Source organism: Phyllobates terribilis, unplaced genomic scaffold (assembly GCF_046119375.1).
Source record: "Phyllobates terribilis strain yellow unplaced genomic scaffold, ASM4611937v1 Scaffold_9__5_contigs__length_417890890, whole genome shotgun sequence".
In the NCBI taxonomy this organism is placed as follows: domain Eukaryota; kingdom Metazoa; phylum Chordata; class Amphibia; order Anura; family Dendrobatidae; genus Phyllobates; species Phyllobates terribilis.
The window spans coordinates 183,934,152-183,955,281 of record NW_027362769.1 but is presented as its reverse complement, the minus strand read 5'-3'; the positions used below and the strand labels follow the sequence as shown (position 1 = coordinate 183,955,281).

The following is a 21,130-nucleotide window of genomic DNA, read 5'->3' as shown; positions in this document are numbered from 1 at the left end:
TCTTGCCCATTCCCTATGACAGGATACCATTTGCGGTTCTCTGTGGGTCGAACGTCTGGAGCTCCACAAACAAAAAGCAGAACAAGTATAATGAAGTCACCGGGGAAACTTCCCTAATCACATCAGAGGGGAAAATGTACAAGTGCGGTGATAATGTGGAGGGCGTTGTGACATCATGGGACTCTGACAGAAGATTAACCCTTTATAAAACCTGAGAGGAAAACACTGAAGAAGTAGGTTAGTAACAAAAGTGAGATATTGCGGTAAGAGACAATATGGCAGCCCGGCAAAACATTATCGAAGTCTACAAGCCAATGACAACCAGACCTGAAGACACCAGGACCACCGCAGGGGCCTCCAACACATCTGCAGAACCAGGATAAGGGCTGATTGTAGTGGTACTATGACAGCAGGCGGCCTCCCGGACCCTCGGCCTCCGGCAGGCGGCCTCCCGGACCCTCGGCCTCCGGCAGGCGGCCTCCCGGACCCTCGGCCTCCGGCAGGCGGCCTCCCGGACCCTCGGCCTCCGGCAGGCGGCCTCCCGGACCCTCGGCCTCCGGCAGGCGGCCTCCCGGACCCTCGGCCTCCGGCAGGCGGCCTCCCGGACCCTCGGCCTCCGGCAGGCGGCCTCCCGGACCCTCGGCCTCCGGCAGGCGGCCTCCCGGACCCTCGGCCTGGCGAGGTGTATTTCATGGATTCTGGAGCCGGCCTGAGCTCCTAAGAACAGCGTGTTCCTGGCACGGAGCCACGACAAGAAAAATTAATATATTTGGATATGGATATAAATGGCTGGAATTATAAACTATTAGGCTCGCTGGCATCTGTGGACGTCACAGAGTTTATAAGAAAGGAGGAGAGCAGAGCCAGCTGTATAACAGGGGGTCCAGCAGAGACGTGTACCCAGCCCCCGCTCTGTGTGTGACAGGGGGATAAATGATATTAGGCAGGAAGTCGCCCCCCAGCACCACGAGTCCAGCACCGGCGCCTGCTACATCTCCACATAATCCGTGGTGGCAGCCAGAATGTGAACGTCCCCCGCAGTCAGCACATCATCAATGACTACTCCCATAATATCACTCACATCACAGACCGGTGCCCGGAGGAGACGGCATCACCGAGCGGCTACAACGGATGACACTGCCACAGCCGACTAAGGCCTCATTCACATCTTCATGTTCCATTGCACATTTACCCATATAAATAATAATAAGTCACTGACAGCAACTGATACCATCAGTGTACAATCCAGATGCTGTGTAACCGAGTAGTGACGTCACTGATGGGAGAAACGGACGCACGGACCATGACAAGCAGAACTGTGCCTGAGAAAAATCACTCATGTCTGAATAAGGCCTAAAGACAACACATTTCCATCATATGTGACTGATATCAGCCCCTCTTATAATGGTCCAGTACTGATATAACCTCCAGACATTACATCATATGTGACTGATATCAGCCCCTCTTATAACGCTCCAGTACTGATATAACCTCTAGACATTACACCATATGTGACTGATATCAGCCCCTCTTATAACACTCCAGTACTGATATAACCTCCAGACATTACATCATATGTGACTGATATCAGCCTCTTATAACGCTCCAGTACTGATATAACCTCCAGACATTACACCATATGTGACTGATATCAGCCTCTTATAAAGCTCCAGTACTGATATAACCCACAGACATTACACCATATGTGACCGATATCAGCCTCTTATAAAGCTCCAGTACGCTATATTATAGGTGTGGGCTTCGCCTTTATTGTTGTTCGGTCTCCTGTAGAATTTAAGCCCCCCAGGGGCAGGGTCCTCCTCCCTCTGTACCCGTCTATCATTGTTAGTTACTGTAAGTGATATCTGTATCTGGTATGTAACCCCTTCTCATGTACAGCGCCATGGAATCAATGGCGCTATATAAATAATAATAATATACAATGTATCTGTAGAATGTAAGCCCGCAGGGGCAGGGTCCTCCTCCCTCTGTACCAGTCTATCATTGTTAGTTTACTGTAAGTGATATCTGTATCTGGTATGTAACCCCTTCTCATGTACAGCGCCATGGAATCAATGGCGCTATATAAATAATAATAATATACAATGTATCTGTAGAATGTAAGCCCGCAGGGGCAGGGTCCTCCTCCCTCTGTACCCGTCTATCATTGTTAGTTCTGTACTGTAAGTGATATCTGTATTTGGTATGTAACCCCTTCTCATGTACAGCGCCATGGAATCAATGGAGCTATATAAATAATCTCTGCTTGCTGTCAGTGGGAACATGTCAGGTCAGACAGGACTTTAACACAATGGAGATGATCAGTCTTGGTAACCTGTGAGCTATAAAATTATTTTGCTTTATCCTGCGATGATACATTGTAGCAAATCCTCAATTAGACGGCAGGCTGCTGCAGGATTTGGCTCGCACTGATTGTTTGCTCTGGGTACATTGCAACAAAGTGACATTGTGAAAGTTTTTACAAACATTGAATAAACTTTGCATCTAAATTGATCAACATCGTGTTTGTCATCAGTGGAATTGAATAGACTTCTCACAGCTGAGGGTTTGTTACAATATTTCCAGTGTGGATTAATTGTGTTAGTAAAATAAACTCCTGCAGCACAAGTCCAACAAAGTATCGGTGCCGGCAGATGCTGGTTTTGTAAAATCTGTAGATTATATTTAGGAGCTTTCATCGGCCACAGATACCCCCAACCATGAGAGCGCTGGCAGGGAGGCGGGGGGCCGCTCTGTGTCCTGGGGAATAGCAGGGGGCTTGGTACTTTCACAAGACCCTAGGTGACTTCTGGAGCACAACCTGCGTCACTAGACAGCAGCAAGATATACAGCAGAATGAGGGGGGCTTCACTGTGAGACCCCAGATTCATGCAGATCTGATTGAAAAATCGTGCAAAAACAAACTTGTCACCCAATATGTGAATGAGGCCGATCAGTCTTTTCACAGATATAATGTACCCACTATAGTCTATGGGGCAGTTCACATGTCCATATTTTTCTATAGACCGTGTGTTTGTACAAAACTCACGGAGACACATCCATTTTTATTTTTTTTACGGTATTACAGATGAAAAATGGCCAAATACAAGTCTATGGGTGAAAAAACACGTAGAGCACGCGGGCGGCACCAGAGCAGTCCAGGCGTGTACATACAGAACATTGGAAAGGATCGGAGAAGCTTCGTCATACATTTATCCATACGTGAAAAACACTGATGACTGATGGTAAAAACGGACACACCGACCAAACACTCATGGCACCGGTAGTTTTTTTTTTTTTTGCATACATGAAAAATACAGATGTCTGAATGAGGCCTTAGTGATAATCCCTCATTAAATCATTTCGTAGCAAGGACTCGTGCAGAAGACCATATTTTATGTTTGAGATAACAAAACATCGGGCTGCACTTGGATGACATCTGAGTGCAGTCAGAATTCTGAGCACTGACAGATTGGAGAAGTTATCTCTCCCCCCCCCCCCCCCTCAGCCATATCTTATATGAGCAGGGGGCTTGAACCCATAAGGCAATCAATGCCCCCCATATCGTGGATTTCCAGCTCACCGATATATGCATACGAGCTCCACACAGAGGGCCGGGCTCTCCAGGAATAGGCCAGGGCGGCAGCAGGGAGTGCCCCCATATTATTAATACGCTATCTTTAGCCATCTGTAGGGCTGTGTGGGTGGAGCGCGGCGCGGAGCTCATGACATATTACAGCATTATCACACTGTAAATAAATATTATCATAAGGTGGAAAAGTCTGGTAACTTTCGATCAAGTTTTGTATTTTAATTTTTCACTTTTTTTTTTTTTTTTTAAATATTTCTGCAAGCTGTCAGTGAATGGGAAACCTTGTACACGGCCAGAGTGAAGGTTAACCACCACAGATACATTTTCCTCAGGTCAGTATTTGGATACCCGATTAGGATGTTGGTTTGTCCTATGCTCCGCCAGTCAGCCCCCGAGACTCGCCAGCCCACATGACCCACCCGCCTGTCGGTATGTGAAGTGCCAAAACGAAGGAAAGGAACAGGGCAGGAGATTGACCCCCACCTCACTATATCTACCCCTGGCAAGAGCTTCATAGATTGGGGTCTCCACAGCTGACGACCAGCACACAAGTGTTGCAGACCATCCCAGAACATCAGGTCACATGGAGATTGTGATGGTCTGTAAAGATCTGGGGACTGAGGAGTAAATGCACCCAAACTGCTCCAGAAATACATGGAATCAGGAGGCTCAGCGCCGGACCCCAACCCCAGCAAGAAGCCCCCAACTAGATGCAAAATGCTATAGTCTGGAGGTAGGAAGAGACGATGGAACACAAAGTGCAGAGACGGGGGATGGATGGAGAAGGATGGACGGTGCAGAGGCAGGGGACGGACAGAGGAGGAGGAGGAGGAGGACGAGGCCGGTGCAGAGGACTGGGGATGATGGCGGAGGCCGGTGCAGAGGACTGGGGATGATGGCGGAGGCCGGTGCAGAGGACTGGGGATGATGGCGGAGGCCGGTGCAGAGGACTGGGGATGATGGCGGAGGCCGGTGCAGAGGACTGGGGATGATGGCGGAGGCCGGTGCAGAGGACTGGGGATGATGGCGGAGGCCGGTGCAGAGGACTGGGGATGATGGCGGAGGCCGGTGCAGAGGACTGGGGATGATGGCGGAGGCCGGTGCAGAGGACTGGGGATGATGGCGGAGGCCGGTGCAGAGGACTGGGGATGATGGCGGAGGCCGGTGCAGAGGACTGGGGATGATGGCGGAGGCCGGTGCAGAGGACTGGGGATGATGGCGGAGGCCGGTGCAGAGGACTGGGGATGATGGCGGAGGCCGGTGCAGAGGACTGGGGATGATGGCGGAGGCCGGTGCAGAGGACTGGGGATGATGGCGGAGGCCGGTGCAGAGGACTGGGGATGATGGCGGAGGCCGGTGCAGAGGACTGGGGATGATGGCGGAGGCCGGTGCAGAGGACTGGGGATGATGGCGGAGGCCGGTGCAGAGGACTGGGGATGATGGCGGAGGCCGGTGCAGAGGACTGGGGATGATGGCGGAGGCCGGTGCAGAGGACTGGGGATGATGGCGGAGGCCGGTGCAGAGGACTGGGGATGATGGCGGAGGCCGGTGCAGAGGACTGGGGATGATGGCGGAGGCCGGTGCAGAGGACTGGGGATGATGGCGGAGGCCGGTGCAGAGGACTGGGGATGATGGCGGAGGCCGGTGCAGAGGACTGGGGATGATGGCGGAGGCCGGTGCAGAGGACTGGGGATGATGGCGGAGGCCGGTGCAGAGGACTGGGGATGATGGCGGAGGCCGGTGCAGAGGACTGGGGATGATGGCGGAGGCCGGTGCAGAGGACTGGGGATGATGGCGGAGGCCGGTGCAGAGGACTGGGGATGATGGCGGAGGCCGGTGCAGAGGACTGGGGATGATGGCGGAGGCCGGTGCAGAGGACTGGGGATGATGGCGGAGGCCGGTGCAGAGGACTGGGGATGATGGCGGAGGCCGGTGCAGAGGACTGGGGATGATGGCGGAGGCCGGTGCAGAGGACTGGGGATGATGGCGGAGGCCGGTGCAGAGGACTGGGGATGATGGCGGAGGCCGGTGCTGAGGACTGGGGATGGATGGCGGAGGCCGGTGCAGAGGACTGGGGATGATGGCGGAGGCCGGTGCAGAGGACTGGGGATGATGGCGGAGGCCGGTGCAGAGGACTGGGGATGGGGATGATGGCGAGGCCCAGGTGCATGAAGAGGCTGGGGATGATGGCGTGAGGCCGGTGGGGATGATGGCGGAGGCCGGTGCAGAGGACTGGGGATGATGGCGGAGGCCGGTGCAGAGGACTGGGGATGATGGCGGAGGCCGGTGCAGAGGACTGGGGATGATGGCGGAGGCCGGTGCAGAGGACTGGGGATGATGGCGGAGGCCGGTGCAGAGGACTGGGGATGATGGCGGAGGCCGGTGCAGAGGACTGGGGATGATGGCGGAGGCCGGTGCAGAGGACTGGGGATGATGGCGGAGGCCGGTGCAGAGGACTGGGGATGATGGCGGAGGCCGGTGCAGAGGACTGGGGATGATGGCGGAGGCCGGTGCAGAGGACTGGGGATGATGGCGGAGGCCGGTGCAGAGGACTGGGGATGATGGCGGGAGGCCGGTGCAGAGGACTGGGGATGATGGCGGAGGCCGGTGCAGAGGACTGGGGATGATGGCGGAGGCCGGTGCAGAGGACTGGGGATGATGGCGGAGGCCGGTGCAGAGGACTGGGGATGATGGCGGAGGCCGGTGCAGAGGACTGGGGATGATGGCGGAGGCCGGTGCAGAGGACTGGGGATGATGGCGGAGGCCGGTGCAGAGGACTGGGGATGATGGCGGAGGCCGGTGCAGAGGACTGGGGATGATGGCGGAGGCCGGTGCAGAGGACTGGGGATGATGGCGGAGGCCGGTGCAGAGGACTGGGGATGATGGCGGAGGCCGGTGCAGAGGACTGGGGATGATGGCGGAGGCCGGTGCAGAGGACTGGGGATGATGGCGGAGGCCGGGTGCAGAGGACTGGGGATGATGGCGGAGGCCGGTGCAGAGGACTGGGGATGATGGCGGAGGCCGGTGCAGAGGACTGGGGATGATGGCGGAGGCCGGTGCAGAGGACTGGGGATGATGGCGGAGGCCGGTGCAGAGGACTGGGGATGATGGCGGAGGCCGGTGCAGAGGACTGGGGATGATGGCGGAGGCCGGTGCAGAGGACTGGGGATGATGGCGGAGGCCGGTGCAGAGGACTGGGGATGATGGCGGAGGCCGGTGCAGAGGACTGGGGATGATGGCGGAGGCCGGTGCAGAGGACTGGGGATGATGGCGGAGGCCGGTGCAGAGGACTGGGGATGATGGCGGAGGCCGGTGCAGAGGACTGGGGATGATGGCGGAGGCCGGTGCAGAGGACTGGGGATGATGGCGGAGGCCGGTGCAGAGGACTGGGGATGATGGCGGAGGCCGGGTGCAGAGACTGGGGATGATGGCGGAGGCCGGTGCAGAGGACTGGGGATGATGGCGGAGGGCCGGTGCAGAGGACTGGGGATGATGGCGGAGGCCGGTGCAGAGGACTGGGGATGATGGCGGAGGCCGGTGCAGAGGACTGGGGATGATGGCGGAGGCCGGTGCAGAGGACTGGGGATGATGGCGGAGGCCGGTGCAGAGGACTGGGGATGATGGCGGAGGCCGGTGCAGAGGACTGGGGATGATGGCGGAGGCCGGTGCAGAGGACTGGGGATGATGGCGGAGGCCGGTGCAGAGGACTGGGGATGATGGCGGAGGCCGGTGCAGAGGGACTGGGGATGATGGCGGAGGCCGGTGCAGAGGACTGGGGATGATGGCGGAGGCCGGTGCAGAGGACTGGGGATGATGGCGGAGGCCGGTGCAGAGGACTGGGGATGATGGCGGAGGCCGGTGCAGAGGACTGGGGGATGATGGCGGAGGCCGGTGCAGAGGACTGGGGATGATGGCGGAGGCCGGTCAGAGGACTGGGGATGATGGCGGAGGCCGGTGCAGAGGACTGGGGATGATGGCGGAGGCCGGTGCAGAGGACTGGGGATGATGGCGGAGGCCGGTGCAGAGGACTGGGGATGATGGCGGAGGCCGGTGCAGAGGACTGGGGATGATGGCGGAGGCCGGTGCAGAGGACTGGGGATGATGGCGGAGGCCGGTGCAGAGGACTGGGGATGATGGCGGAGGCCGGTGCAGAGGACTGGGGATGATGGCGGAGGCCGGTGCAGAGGACTGGGGATGATGGCGGGAGGCCGGTGCAGAGGACTGGGGATGATGGCGGAGGCCGGTGCAGAGGACTGGGGATGATGGCGGAGGCCGGTGCAGAGGACTGGGGATGATGGCGGAGGCCGGTGCAGAGGACTGGGGATGATGGCGGAGGCCGGTGCAGAGGACTGGGGATGATGGCGGAGGCCGGTGCAGAGGACTGGGGATGATGGCGGAGGCCGGTGCAGAGGACTGGGGATGATGGCGGAGGCCGGTGCAGAGGACTGGGGATGATGGCGGAGGCCGGTGCAGAGGACTGGGGATGATGGCGGAGGCCGGTGCAGAGGACTGGGGATGATGGCGGAGGCCGGTGCAGAGGACTGGGGATGATGGCGGAGGCCGGTGCAGAGGACTGGGGATGATGGCGGAGGCCGGTGCAGAGGACTGGGGATGATGGCGGAGGCCGGTGCAGAGGACTGGGGATGATGGCGGAGGCCGGTGCAGAGGACTGGGGATGATGGCGGAGGCCGGTGCAGAGGACTGGGGGATGATGGCGGAGGCCGGTGCAGAGGACTGGGGATGATGGCGGAGGCCGGTGCAGAGGACTGGGGATGATGGCGGAGGCCGGTGCAGAGGACTGGGGATGATGGCGGGAGGGCCGGTGCAGAGGACTGGGGATGATGGCGGAGGGCCGGTGCAGAGGACTGGGGATGATGGCGGAGGCCGGTGCAGAGGACTGGGGATGATGGCGGAGGCCGGTGCAGAGGACTGGGGATGATGGCGGAGGCCGGTGCAGAGGACTGGGGATGATGGCGGAGGCCGGTGCAGAGGACTGGGGATGATGGCGGAGGCGGTGCAGAGGACTGGGGATGATGGCGGAGGCCGGTGCAGAGGACTGGGGATGATGGCGGAGGCCGGTGCAGAGGACTGGGGATGATGGCGGAGGCCGGTGCAGAGGACTGGGGATGATGGCGGAGGCCGGTGCAGAGGACTGGGGATGATGGCGGAGGCCGGTGCAGAGGACTGGGGATGATGGCGGAGGCCGGTGCAGAGGACTGGGGATGATGGCGGAGGCCGGTGCAGAGGACTGGGGATGATGGCGGAGGCCGGTGCAGAGGACTGGGGATGATGGCGGAGGCCGGTGCAGAGGACTGGGGATGATGGCGGAGGCCGGTGCAGAGGACTGGGGATGATGGCGGAGGCCGGTGCAGAGACTGGGGATGATGGCGGAGGCCGGTGCAGAGGACTGGGGATGATGGCGGAGGCCGGTGCAGAGGACTGGGGATGATGGCGGAGGCCGGTGCAGAGGACTGGGGATGATGGCGGAGGCCGGTGCAGAGGACTGGGGATGATGGCGGAGGCCGGTGCAGAGGGACTGGGGATGATGGCGGAGGCCGGTGCAGAGGACTGGGGATGATGGCGGGAGGCCGGTGCAGAGGACTGGGGATGATGGCGGAGGCCGGTGCAGAGGACTGGGGATGATGGCGGAGGCCGGTGCAGAGGACTGGGGATGATGGCGGAGGCCGGTGCAGAGGACTGGGGATGATGGCGGAGGCCGGTGCAGAGGACTGGGGATGATGGCGGAGGCCGGTGCAGAGGACTGGGGATGATGGCGGAGGCCGGTGCAGAGGACTGGGGATGATGGCGGAGGCCGGTGCAGAGGACTGGGGATGATGGCGGAGGCCGGTGCAGAGGACTGGGGATGATGGCGGAGGCCGGTGCAGAGGACTGGGGATGATGGCGGAGGCCGGTGCAGAGGACTGGGGATGATGGCGGAGGCCGGTGCAGAGGACTGGGGATGATGGCGGAGGCCGGTGCAGAGGACTGGGGATGATGGCGGAGGCCGGTGCAGAGGACTGGGGATGATGGCGGAGGCCGGTGCAGAGGACTGGGGATGATGGCGGAGGCCGGTGCAGAGGACTGGGGATGATGGCGGAGGCCGGTGCAGAGGACTGGGGATGATGGCGGAGGCCGGTGCAGAGGACTGGGGATGATGGCGGAGGCCGGTGCAGAGACTGGGGATGATGGCGGAGGCCGGTGCAGAGGACTGGGGATGATGGCGGAGGCCGGTGCAGAGGACTGGGGATGATGGCGGAGGCCGGTGCAGAGGACTGGGGATGATGGCGGAGGCCGGTGCAGAGGACTGGGGATGATGGCGGAGGCCGGTGCAGAGGACTGGGGATGATGGCGGAGGCCGGTGCAGAGGACTGGGGATGATGGCGGAGGCCGGTGCAGAGGACTGGGGATGATGGCGGAGGCCGGTGCAGAGGACTGGGATGATGCGGAGGGATGGGATGGCGGAGGCGTGCAGAGGACTGGGGGATGATGGCGGAGGCCGGTGCAGAGGACTGGGGATGATGGCGGAGGCCGGTGCAGAGGACTGGGATGATGGCGGAGGCCGGTGCAGAGGACTGGGGATGATGGCGGAGGCCGGTGCAGAGGACTGGGGATGATGCCGGAGGCCGGTGCAGAGGACTGGGGATGATGGCGGAGGCCGGTGCAGAGGACTGGGGATGATGGCGGAGGGCCGTGCAGAGGACTGGGGATGATGGCGGAGGCCGGTGCAGAGGACTGGGGATGATGGCGGAGGCCGGTGCAGAGGACTGGGGATGATGGCGGAGGCCGGTGCAGAGGACTGGGGATGATGGCGGAGGCCGGTGCAGAGGACTGGGGATGATGGCGGAGGCCGGTGCAGAGGACTGGGGATGATGGCGGAGGCCGGTGCAGAGGACTGGGGATGATGGCGGAGGCCGGTGCAGAGGACTGGGGATGATGGCGGAGGCCGGTGCAGAGGACTGGGGATGATGGCGGAGGCCGGTGCAGAGGACTGGGGATGATGGCGGAGGCCGGTGCAGAGGACTGGGGATGATGGCGGAGGCCGGTGCAGAGGACTGGGGATGATGGCGGAGGCCGGTGCAGAGGACTGGGGATGATGGCGGAGGCCGGTGCAGAGGACTGGGGATGATGGCGGAGGCCGGTGCAGAGGACTGGGGATGATGGCGGAGGGCCGGTGCAGAGGACTGGGGATGATGGCGGAGGCCGGTGCAGAGGACTGGGGATGATGGCGGAGGCCGGTGCAGAGGACTGGGGATGATGGCGGAGGCCGGTGCAGAGGACTGGGGATGATGGCGGAGGCCGGTGCAGAGGACTGGGGATGATGGCGGAGGCCGGTGCAGAGGACTGGGGATGATGGCGGAGGCCGGTGCAGAGGACTGGGATGATGGCGGAGGCCGGTGCAGAGGACTGGGGATGATGGCGGAGGCCGGTGCAGAGGACTGGGGATGATGGCGGAGGCCGGTGCAGAGGACTGGGGATGATGGCGGAGGCCGGTGCAGAGGACTGGGGATGATGGCGGAGGCGGTGCAGAGGACTGGGGATGATGGCGGAGGCCGGTGCAGAGGACTGGGGATGATGGCGGAGGCCGGTGCAGAGGACTGGGGATGATGGCGGAGGCCGGTGCAGAGGACTGGGGATGATGGCGGAGGCCGGTGCAGAGGACTGGGGATGATGGCGGAGGCCGGTGCAGAGGACTGGGGATGATGGCGGAGGCCGGTGCAGAGGACTGGGGATGATGGCGGAGGCCGGTGCAGAGGACTGGGGATGATGGCGGAGGCCGTGCAGAGGACTGGGGATGATGGCGGAGGCCGGTGCAGAGGACTGGGGATGATGGCGGAGGCCGGTGCAGAGGACTGGGGATGATGGCGGAGGCCGGTGCAGAGGACTGGGGATGATGGCGGAGGCCGGTGCAGAGGACTGGGGATGATGGCGGAGGCCGGTGCAGAGGACTGGGGATGATGGCGGAGGCCGGTGCAGAGGACTGGGGATGATGGCGGAGGCCGGTGCAGAGGACTGGGGATGATGGCGGAGGCCGGTGCAGAGGACTGGGGATGATGGCGGAGGCCGGTGCAGAGGACTGGGGATGATGGCGGAGGCCGGTGCAGAGGACTGGGGATGATGGCGGAGGCCGGTGCAGAGGACTGGGGATGATGGCGGAGGCCGGTGCAGAGGACTGGGGATGATGGCGGGAGGCCGGTGCAGAGGACTGGGGATGATGGCGGAGGCCGGTGCAGAGGACTGGGGATGATGGCGGAGGCCGGTGCAGAGGACTGGGGATGATGGCGGAGGCCGGTGCAGAGACTGGGGATGATGGCGGAGGCCGGTGCAGAGACTGGGGATGATGGCGGAGGCCGGTGCAGAGGACTGGGGATGATGGCGGAGGCCGGTGCAGAGGACTGGGGATGATGGCGGAGGCCGGTGCAGAGGACTGGGGATGATGGCGGAGGCCGGTGCAGAGGACTGGGGATGATGGCGGAGGCCGGTGCAGAGGACTGGGGATGATGGCGGAGGCCGGTGCAGAGGACTGGGGATGATGGCGGAGGCCGGTGCAGAGGACTGGGGATGATGGCGGAGGCCGGTGCAGAGGACTGGGGATGATGGCGGAGGCCGGTGCAGAGGACTGGGGATGATGGCGGAGGCCGGTGCAGAGGACTGGGGATGATGGCGGAGGCCGGTGCAGAGGACTGGGATGATGGCGGAGGCCGGTGCAGAGGACTGGGGATGATGGCGGAGGCCGGTTGCAGAGGACTGGGATGATGGCGGAGGCCGGTGCAGAGGACTGGGGATGATGGCGGAGGCCGGTGCAGAGGACTGGGGATGATGGCGGAGGCCGGTGCAGAGGACTGGGGATGATGGCGGAGGCCGGTGCAGAGGACTGGGATGATGGCGGAGGCCGGTGCAGAGGACTGGGGATGATGGCGGAGGCCGGTGCAGAGGGACTGGGGATGATGGCGGAGGCCGGTGCAGAGGACTGGGGATGATGGCGGAGGCCGGTGCAGAGGACTGGGGATGATGGCGGAGGCCGGTGCAGAGGACTGGGGATGATGGCGGAGGCCGTGCAGAGACTGGGGATGATGGCGGAGGCCGGTGCAGAGGACTGGGGATGATGGCGGAGGCCGGTGCAGAGGACTGGGGATGATGGCGGGAGGCCGGTGCAGAGGACTGGGGATGATGGCGGAGGCCGGTGCAGAGGACTGGGGATGATGGCGGAGGCCGGTGCAGAGACTGGGGATGATGGCGGAGGCCGGTGCAGAGACTGGGGATGATGGCGGAGGCCGGTGCAGAGACTGGGGATGATGGCGGAGGCCGGTGCAGAGGACTGGGGATGATGGCGGAGGCCGGTGCAGAGGACTGGGGATGATGGCGGAGGCCGGTGCAGAGGACTGGGGATGATGGCGAGGCCGGTGCAGAGGACTGGGGATGATGGCGGAGGCCGGTGCAGAGGACTGGGGATGATGGCGGAGGCCGGTGCAGAGGACTGGGATGATGGCGGAGGCCGGTGCAGAGGACTGGGGATGATGGCGGAGGCCGGTGCAGAGGACTGGGGATGATGGCGGAGGCCGGTGCAGAGACTGGGGATGATGGCGGAGGCCGGTGCAGAGGACTGGGGATGATGGCGGAGGCCGGTGCAGAGGACTGGGGATGATGGCGGAGGCCGGTGCAGAGGACTGGGGATGATGCGGAGGCCGGTGCAGAGGACTGGGGATGATGGCGGAGGCCGGTGCAGAGGACTGGGGATGATGGCGGAGGCCGGTGCAGAGGACTGGGGATGATGGCGGAGGCCGGTGCAGAGGACTGGGGATGATGGCGGAGGCCGGTGCAGAGGACTGGGGATGATGGCGGAGGCCGGTGCAGAGGACTGGGGATGATGGCGGAGGCCGGTGCAGAGGACTGGGGATGATGGCGGAGGCCGGTGCAGAGGACTGGGGATGATGGCGGAGGCCGTGCAGAGGACTGGGATGATGGCGGAGGCCGGTGCAGAGACTGGGGATGATGGCGGAGGCCGTGCAGAGGACTGGGGATGATGGCGGAGGCCGGTGCAGAGGACTGGGGATGATGGCGGAGGCGGTGCAGAGGACTGGGGATGATGGCGGAGGCCGGTGCAGAGGACTGGGGATGATGGCGGAGGCCGGTGCAGAGGACTGGGGATGATGGCGGAGGCCGGTGCAGAGACTGGGGATGATGGCGGAGGCCGGTGCAGAGGACTGGGGATGATGGCGGAGGCCGGTGCAGAGGACTGGGGATGATGGCGGAGGCCGGTGCAGAGGACTGGGGATGATGGCGGAGGCCGGTGCAGAGGACTGGGGATGATGGCGAGGCCGGTGCAGAGGACTGGGGATGATGGCGGAGGCCGGTGCAGAGGACTGGGGATGATGGCGGAGGCCGGTGCAGAGGACTGGGGATGATGGCGGAGGCCGGTGCAGAGGACTGGGGATGATGGCGGAGGCCGGTGCAGAGGACTGGGGATGATGGCGGAGGCCGGTGCAGAGGACTGGGGATGATGGCGGAGGCCGGTGCAGAGGACTGGGGATGATGGCGGAGGCCGGTGCAGAGGACTGGGGATGATGGCGGAGGCCGGTGCAGAGGACTGGGGATGATGGCGGAGGCCGGTGCAGAGGACTGGGGATGATGGCGGAGGCCGGTGGCAGAGGACTGGGATGATGGCGGAGGCCCGGTGCAGAGGACTGGGGATGATGGCGGAGGCGGTGCTGATGGCGGAGGCCGGTGCAGAGGACTGGGGATGATGGCGGAGGCCGGTGCAGAGGACTGGGGATGATGGCGGAGGCCGGTGCAGAGGACTGGGGATGATGGCGGAGGCCGGTGCAGAGGACTGGGGATGATGGCGGAGGCCGGTGCAGAGGACTGGGGATGATGGCGGAGGCCGGTGCAGAGGACTGGGGATGATGGCGGAGGCCGGTGCAGAGGACTGGGGATGATGGCGGAGGCCGGTGCAGAGGACTGGGGATGATGGCGGAGGCCGGTGCAGAGGAGCTGGGGATGATGGCGGAGGCCGGTGCAGAGGACTGGGGATGATGGCGGAGGCCGGTGCAGAGGACTGGGGATGATGGCGGAGGCCGGTGCAGAGGACTGGGGATGATGGCGGAGGCCGGTGCAGAGGACTGGGGATGATGGCGGAGGCCGGTGCAGAGGACTGGGGATGATGGCGGAGGCCGGTGCAGAGGACTGGGGATGATGGCGGAGGCCGGGTGCAGAGGACTGGGGATGATGGCGGAGGCCGGGTGCAGAGGACTGGGATGATGGCGGAGGCCGGTGCAGAGGACTGGGGATGATGGCGGAGGCCGGTGCAGAGGACTGGGGATGATGGCGGAGGCCGGTGCAGAGGACTGGGGATGATGGCGGAGGCCGGTGCAGAGGACTGGGGATGATGGCGGAGGCCGGTGCAGAGGACTGGGATGATGGCGGAGGCCCGGTGCAGAGGACTGGGGATGATGGCGGAGGCCGGTGCAGAGGACTGGGGATGATGGCGGAGGCCGGTGCAGAGGACTGGGGATGATGGCGGAGGCCGGTGCAGAGGACTGGGGATGATGGCGGAGGCCGGTGCAGAGGACGGATGATGGCGGAGGCCGGTGCAGAGGACTGGGGATGATGGCGGAGGCCGGTGCAGAGGACTGGGGATGATGGCGGAGGCCGGTGCAGAGGACTGGGGATGATGGCGGAGGCCGGTGCAGAGGCTGGGATGATGCGGAGGCCGGTGCAGAGGACTGGGGATGATGGCGGAGGCCGGTGCAGAGGACTGGGGATGATGGCGGAGGCCGGTGCAGAGGACTGGGGATGATGGCGGAGGCCGGTGCAGAGGACTGGGGATGATGGCGGAGGCCGGTGCAGAGGACTGGGGATGATGGCGGAGGCCGGTGCAGAGGACTGGGGATGATGGCGGAGGCCGTGCAGAGGACTGGGGATGATGGCGGAGGCCGGTGCAGAGGACTGGGGATGATGGCGGAGGCCGGTGCAGAGGACTGGGGATGATGGCGGAGGCGGTGCAGAGACTGGGGATGATGGCGGAGGCCGGTGCAGAGGACTGGGGATGATGGCGGAGGCCGGTGCAGAGGACTGGGGATGATGGCGGAGGCCGGTGCAGAGGACTGGGGATGATGGCGGAGGCCGGTGCAGAGGACTGGGGATGATGGCGGAGGCCGGTGCAGAGGACTGGGGATGATGGCGGAGGCCGGTGCAGCGGAGGCCGGTGCAGAGGACTGGGGATGATGGCGGGAGGCCGGTGCAGAGGACTGGGGATGATGGCGGAGGCCGGTGCAGAGGACTGGGGATGATGGCGGAGGCCGGTGCAGAGGACTGGGGATGATGGCGGAGGCCGGTGCAGAGGACTGGGGATGATGGCGGAGGCCGGTGCAGAGGACTGGGGATGATGGCGGAGGCCGGTGCAGAGGACTGGGGATGATGGCGGAGGCCGGTGCAGAGGACTGGGGATGATGGCGGAGGCCGGTGCAGAGGACTGGGGATGATGGCGGAGGCCGGTGCAGAGGACTGGGGATGATGCGGAGGCCGGTGCAGAGGACTGGGGATGATGGCGGAGGCCGGTGCAGAGGACTGGGGATGATGGCGGAGGCCGGTGCAGAGGACTGGGGATGATGGCGGAGGCCGGTGCAGAGGACTGGGGATGATGGCGGAGGCCGGTGCAGAGGGACTGGGGATGATGGCGGAGGCCGGTGCAGAGGACTGGGGATGATGGCGGAGGCCGGTGCAGAGGACTGGGATGATGGCGGAGGCCGGTGCAGAGGACTGGGGATGATGGCGGAGGCCGGTGCAGAGGACTGGGGATGATGGCGGAGGCCGGTGCAGAGGACTGGGGATGATGGCGGAGGCCGGTGCAGAGGACTGGGGATGATGGCGGAGGCCGGTGCAGAGGACTGGGATGATGGCGGAGGCCGGTGCAGAGGACTGGGGATGATGGCGGAGGCCGGTGCAGAGGACTGGGGATGATGGCGGAGGCCGGTGCAGAGGACTGGGGATGATGGCGGAGGCCGGTGCAGAGGACTGGGGATGATGGCGGAGGCCGGTGCAGAGGACTGGGGATGATGGCGGAGGCCGGTGCAGAGGACTGGGGATGATGGCGGAGGCCGGTGCAGAGGACTGGGGATGATGGCGGAGGCCGGTGCAGAGGACTGGGGATGATGGCGGAGGCCGGTGCAGAGGACTGGGGATGATGGCGGAGGCCGGTGCAGAGGACTGGGGATGATGGCGGAGGCCGGTGCAGAGGACTGGGGATGATGGCGGAGGCCGGTGCAGAGGACTGGGGATGATGGCGGAGGCCGGTGCAGAGGACTGGGGATGATGGCGGAGGCCGGTGCAGAGGACTGGGGATGATGGCGGAGGCCGGTGCAGAGGACTGGGGATGATGGCGGAGGCCGGTGCAGAGGACTGGGGATGATGGCGGAGGCCGGTGCAGAGGACTGGGGATGATGGCGGAGGCCGGTGCAGAGGACTGGGGATGATGGCGGAGGCCGGTGCAGAGGACTGGGGATGATGGCGGAGGCCGGTGCAGAGGACTGGGGATGATGGCGGAGGCCGGTGCAGAGGACTGGGGATGATGGCGGAGGCCGGTGCAGAGGACTGGGGATGATGGCGGAGGCCGGTGCAGAGGACTGGGGATGATGGCGGAGGCCGGTGCAGAGGACTGGGGATGATGGCGGAGGCCGGTGCAGAGGACTGGGGATGATGGCGGAGGCCGGTGCAGAGGACTGGGGATGATGGCGGAGGCCGGTGCAGAGGACTGGGGATGATGGCGGAGGCCGGTGCAGAGGACTGGGGATGATGGCGGAGGCCGGTGCAGAGGACTGGGGATGATGGCGGAGGCCGGTGCAGAGGACTGGGGATGATGGCGGAGGCCGGTGCAGAGGACTGGGGATGATGGCGGAGGCCGGTGCAGAGGACTGGGGATGATGGCGGAGGCCGGTGCAGAGGACTGGGGATGATGGCGGAGGCCGGTGCAGAGGACTGGGGATGATGGCGGAGGCCGGTGCAGAGGACTGGGGATGATGGCGGAGGCCGGTGCAGAGGACTGGGGATGATGGCGGAGGCCGGTGCAGAGGACTGGGGATGATGGCGGAGGCCGGTGCAGAGGACTGGGGATGATGGCGGAGGCCGGTGCAGAGGACTGGGGATGATGGCGGAGGCCGGTGCAGAGGACTGGGGATGATGGCGGAGGCCGGTGCAGAGGACTGGGGATGATGGCGGAGGCCGGTGCAGAGGACTGGGGATGATGGCGGAGGCCGGTGCAGAGGACTGGGGATGATGGCGGAGGCCGGTGCAGAGGACTGGGGATGATGGCGGAGGCCGGTGCAGAGGACTGGGGATGATGGCGGAGGCCGGTGCAGAGGACTGGGGATGATGGCGGAGGCCGGTGCAGAGGACTGGGGATGATGGCGGAGGCCGGTGCAGAGGACTGGGGATGATGGCGGAGGCCGGTGCAGAGGACTGGGGATGATGGCGGAGGCCGGTGCAGAGGACTGGGGATGATGGCGGAGGCCGGTGCAGAGGACTGGGGATGATGGCGGAGGCCGGTGCAGAGGACTGGGGATGATGGCGGAGGCCGGTGCAGAGGACTGGGGATGATGGCGGAGGCCGGTGCAGAGGACTGGGGATGATGGCGGAGGCCGGTGCAGAGGACTGGGGATGATGGCGGAGGCCGGTGCAGAGGACTGGGGATGATGGCGGAGGCCGGTGCAGAGGACTGGGGATGATGGCGGAGGCCGGTGCAGAGGACTGGGGATGATGGCGGAGGCCGGTGCAGAGGACTGGGGATGATGGCGGAGGCCGGTGCAGAGGACTGGGGATGATGGCGGAGGCCGGTGCAGAGGACTGGGGATGATGGCGGAGGCCGGTGCAGAGGACTGGGGATGATGGCGGAGGCCGGTGCAGAGGACTGGGGATGATGGCGGAGGCCGGTGCAGAGGACTGGGGATGATGGCGGAGGCCGGTGCAGAGGACTGGGGATGATGGCGGAGGCCGGTGCAGAGGACTGGGGATGATGGCGGAGGCCGGTGCAGAGGACTGGGGATGATGGCGGAGGCCGGTACAGAGGACTGGGGATGATGGCGGAGGCCGGTACAGAGGACTGGGGATGATGGCGGAGGCCGGTACAGAGGACTGGGGATGATGGCGGAGGCCGGTACAGAGGACTGGGGATGATGGCGGAGGCCGGTACAGAGGACTGGGGATGATGGCGGAGGCCGGTACAGAGGACTGGGGATGATGGAGGAGGCCGGTACAGAGGACTGGGGATGATGGAGGAGGCCGGTACAGAGGACTGGGGATGATGGAGGAGGCCGGTACAGAGGACTGGGGATGATGGAGGAGGCCGGTACAGAGGACTGGGGATGATGGAGGAGGCCGGTACAGAGGACTGGGGATGATGGAGGAGGCCGGTACAGAGGACTGGGGATGATGGAGGAGGCCGGTACAGAGGACTGGGGATGATGGAGGAGGCCGGTACAGAGGACTGGGGATGATGGAGGAGGCCGGTACAGAGGACTGGGGATGATGGAGGAGGCCGGTACAGAGGACTGGGGATGATGGAGGAGGCCGGTACAGAGGACTGGGGATGATGGAGGAGGCCGGTACAGAGGACTGGGGATGATGGAGGAGGCCGGTACAGAGGACTGGGGATGATGGAGGAGGCCGGTACAGAGGACTGGGGATGATGGAGGGGGCCGGTACAGAGGACTGGGGATGATGGAGGGGGCCGGTACAGAGGACTGGGGATGATGGAGGGGGCCGGTACAGAGGACTGGGGATGATGGAGGGGGCCGGTACAGAGGACTGGGGATGATGGAGGGGGCCGGTACAGAGGACTGGGGATGATGGAGGGGGCCGGTACAGAGGACTGGGGATGATGGAGGGGGCCGGTACAGAGGACTGGGGATGATGGAGGGGGCCGGTACAGAGGACTGGGGATGATGGAGGGGGCCGGTACAGAGGACTGGGGATGATGGAGGGGGCCGGTACAGAGGACTGGGGATGATGGAGGGGGCCGGTACAGAGGACTGGGGATGATGGAGGAGGCCGGTACAGAGGACTGGGGATGATGGAGGAGGCCGGTACAGAGGACTGGGGATGATGGAGGAGGCCGGTACAGAGGACTGGGGATGATGGAGGAGGCCGGTACAGACGCCGGGGATGATGGAGGAGGCCGGTACAGACGCCGGGGATGATGGAGGAGGCCGGTACAGACGCCGGGGATGATGGAGGAGGCCGGTACAGACGCCGGGGATGATGGAGGGGGCCGGTACAGACGCCGGGGATGATGGAGGGGGCCGGTACAGACGCCGGGGATGATGGAGGGGGCCGGTACAGACGCCGGGGATGCTGGAAGGGGCCGGTACAGACGCCGGGGATGATGGAGGGGGCCGGTACACAGGACGTGTCGGGGTAGATCCGTGTTATCTCGGGGTCCGGCTCTCACCTCCGGTGTCTGCTCCGCCGCTCCCCGGTCCCTCAGTCTCCTGCTCTCCGGGCGCGGCTCCGCTTCCTGCAGCCGCTACAGTTCCCCGGATGGGACACTTCTGCACAAGTCGTAGCTACGGAGCGTCTAATGGGACAAAACTCATCTGTCGCCTGAACGCGGTGCTGCGCGCACATGCGCAGTGAGACAGCAGAGGCTGATGCGAATTTTGCTGCTGGGAGCTCATCGAGCAGCTCCGGGATCTCGGGGGAGGCGGCTCCTCTGCGCCTTTATACCGCCGATGTTGGTCTTTTGCTGGCGCAGTGACACATTTGGCGCATGTTCTGACGATGCTGAAGTTGGTTTCTTATTCGACAATTTCTTTTTTTATGTTTTTTACAGGTTTAACGACAAAAATAAAAAAAAATCACAATGATAAAATACACTGGAGAGAGGAACCCTGATGGGAATACCCTGAAAAGCAGCTACAAAAGGCAGAAAACTGGCACAAAAATGGGCATCAAAGTGGGCAGTGAAGGGCCTGATTGAAAGGGTTAAATGACTTTCGGCCGCTGACCTCACACCAGCATTAGGCGTCCTGATATCTCCAGTACCGGAAGAACCAGAACCGGAGATGTCCGTGTCCATGTGCCGCCCGTGTGCAGTACTCGCTGCTCCCAGGCGCAGGGTGCTGAACACTGCCCTCATCATCGTCCCCTTCCCTCATCATCGTCCCCTTCCCTCATCATCGTCCCCTTCCCTCATCATCGTCCCCTTCCCTCATCATCGTCCCCTTCCCTCATCATCGTCTCCTTCCCTCATCATCGTCCCCTTCCCTCATCATCGTCCCCTTCCCTCGTCATCGTCCCCTTCCCTCATCATCGTCCCCTTCCCTCATCATCGTCCCCTTCCCTCATCATCGTCTCCTTCCCTCATCATCGTCCCCTTCCCTCATCATCGTCCCCTTCCCTCATCATTGTCCCCTTCCCTCACCATCGTCCCCTTCCCTCGTCATCGTCCCTTTCCCTCATCATCGTCCCCTTCCCTCGTCATCGTCCCCTTCCCTCATCATCGTCCCCTTCCCTCGTCATCGTCCCTTTCCCTCGTCATCGTCCCCTTCC

At 63.4% G+C, this 21,130-nt stretch overlaps 1 protein-coding gene across 1 annotated transcript in view; it reads right to left on the bottom strand.

Annotated features, from left to right (window-relative positions):
• Positions 1–20,185, bottom strand: part of RALB (RAS like proto-oncogene B) — a 31,595-nt gene extending 11,410 nt beyond the window's left edge. Inside the window, exon 1 of the mRNA XM_073647499.1 lies at positions 20,031–20,185. The gene's annotated coding sequence lies outside the window, so the exon portion shown is untranslated. The remainder of the gene's footprint in view (positions 1–20,030) is intronic.
• Between the last annotated feature and the right edge of the window lie 945 nt (positions 20,186–21,130).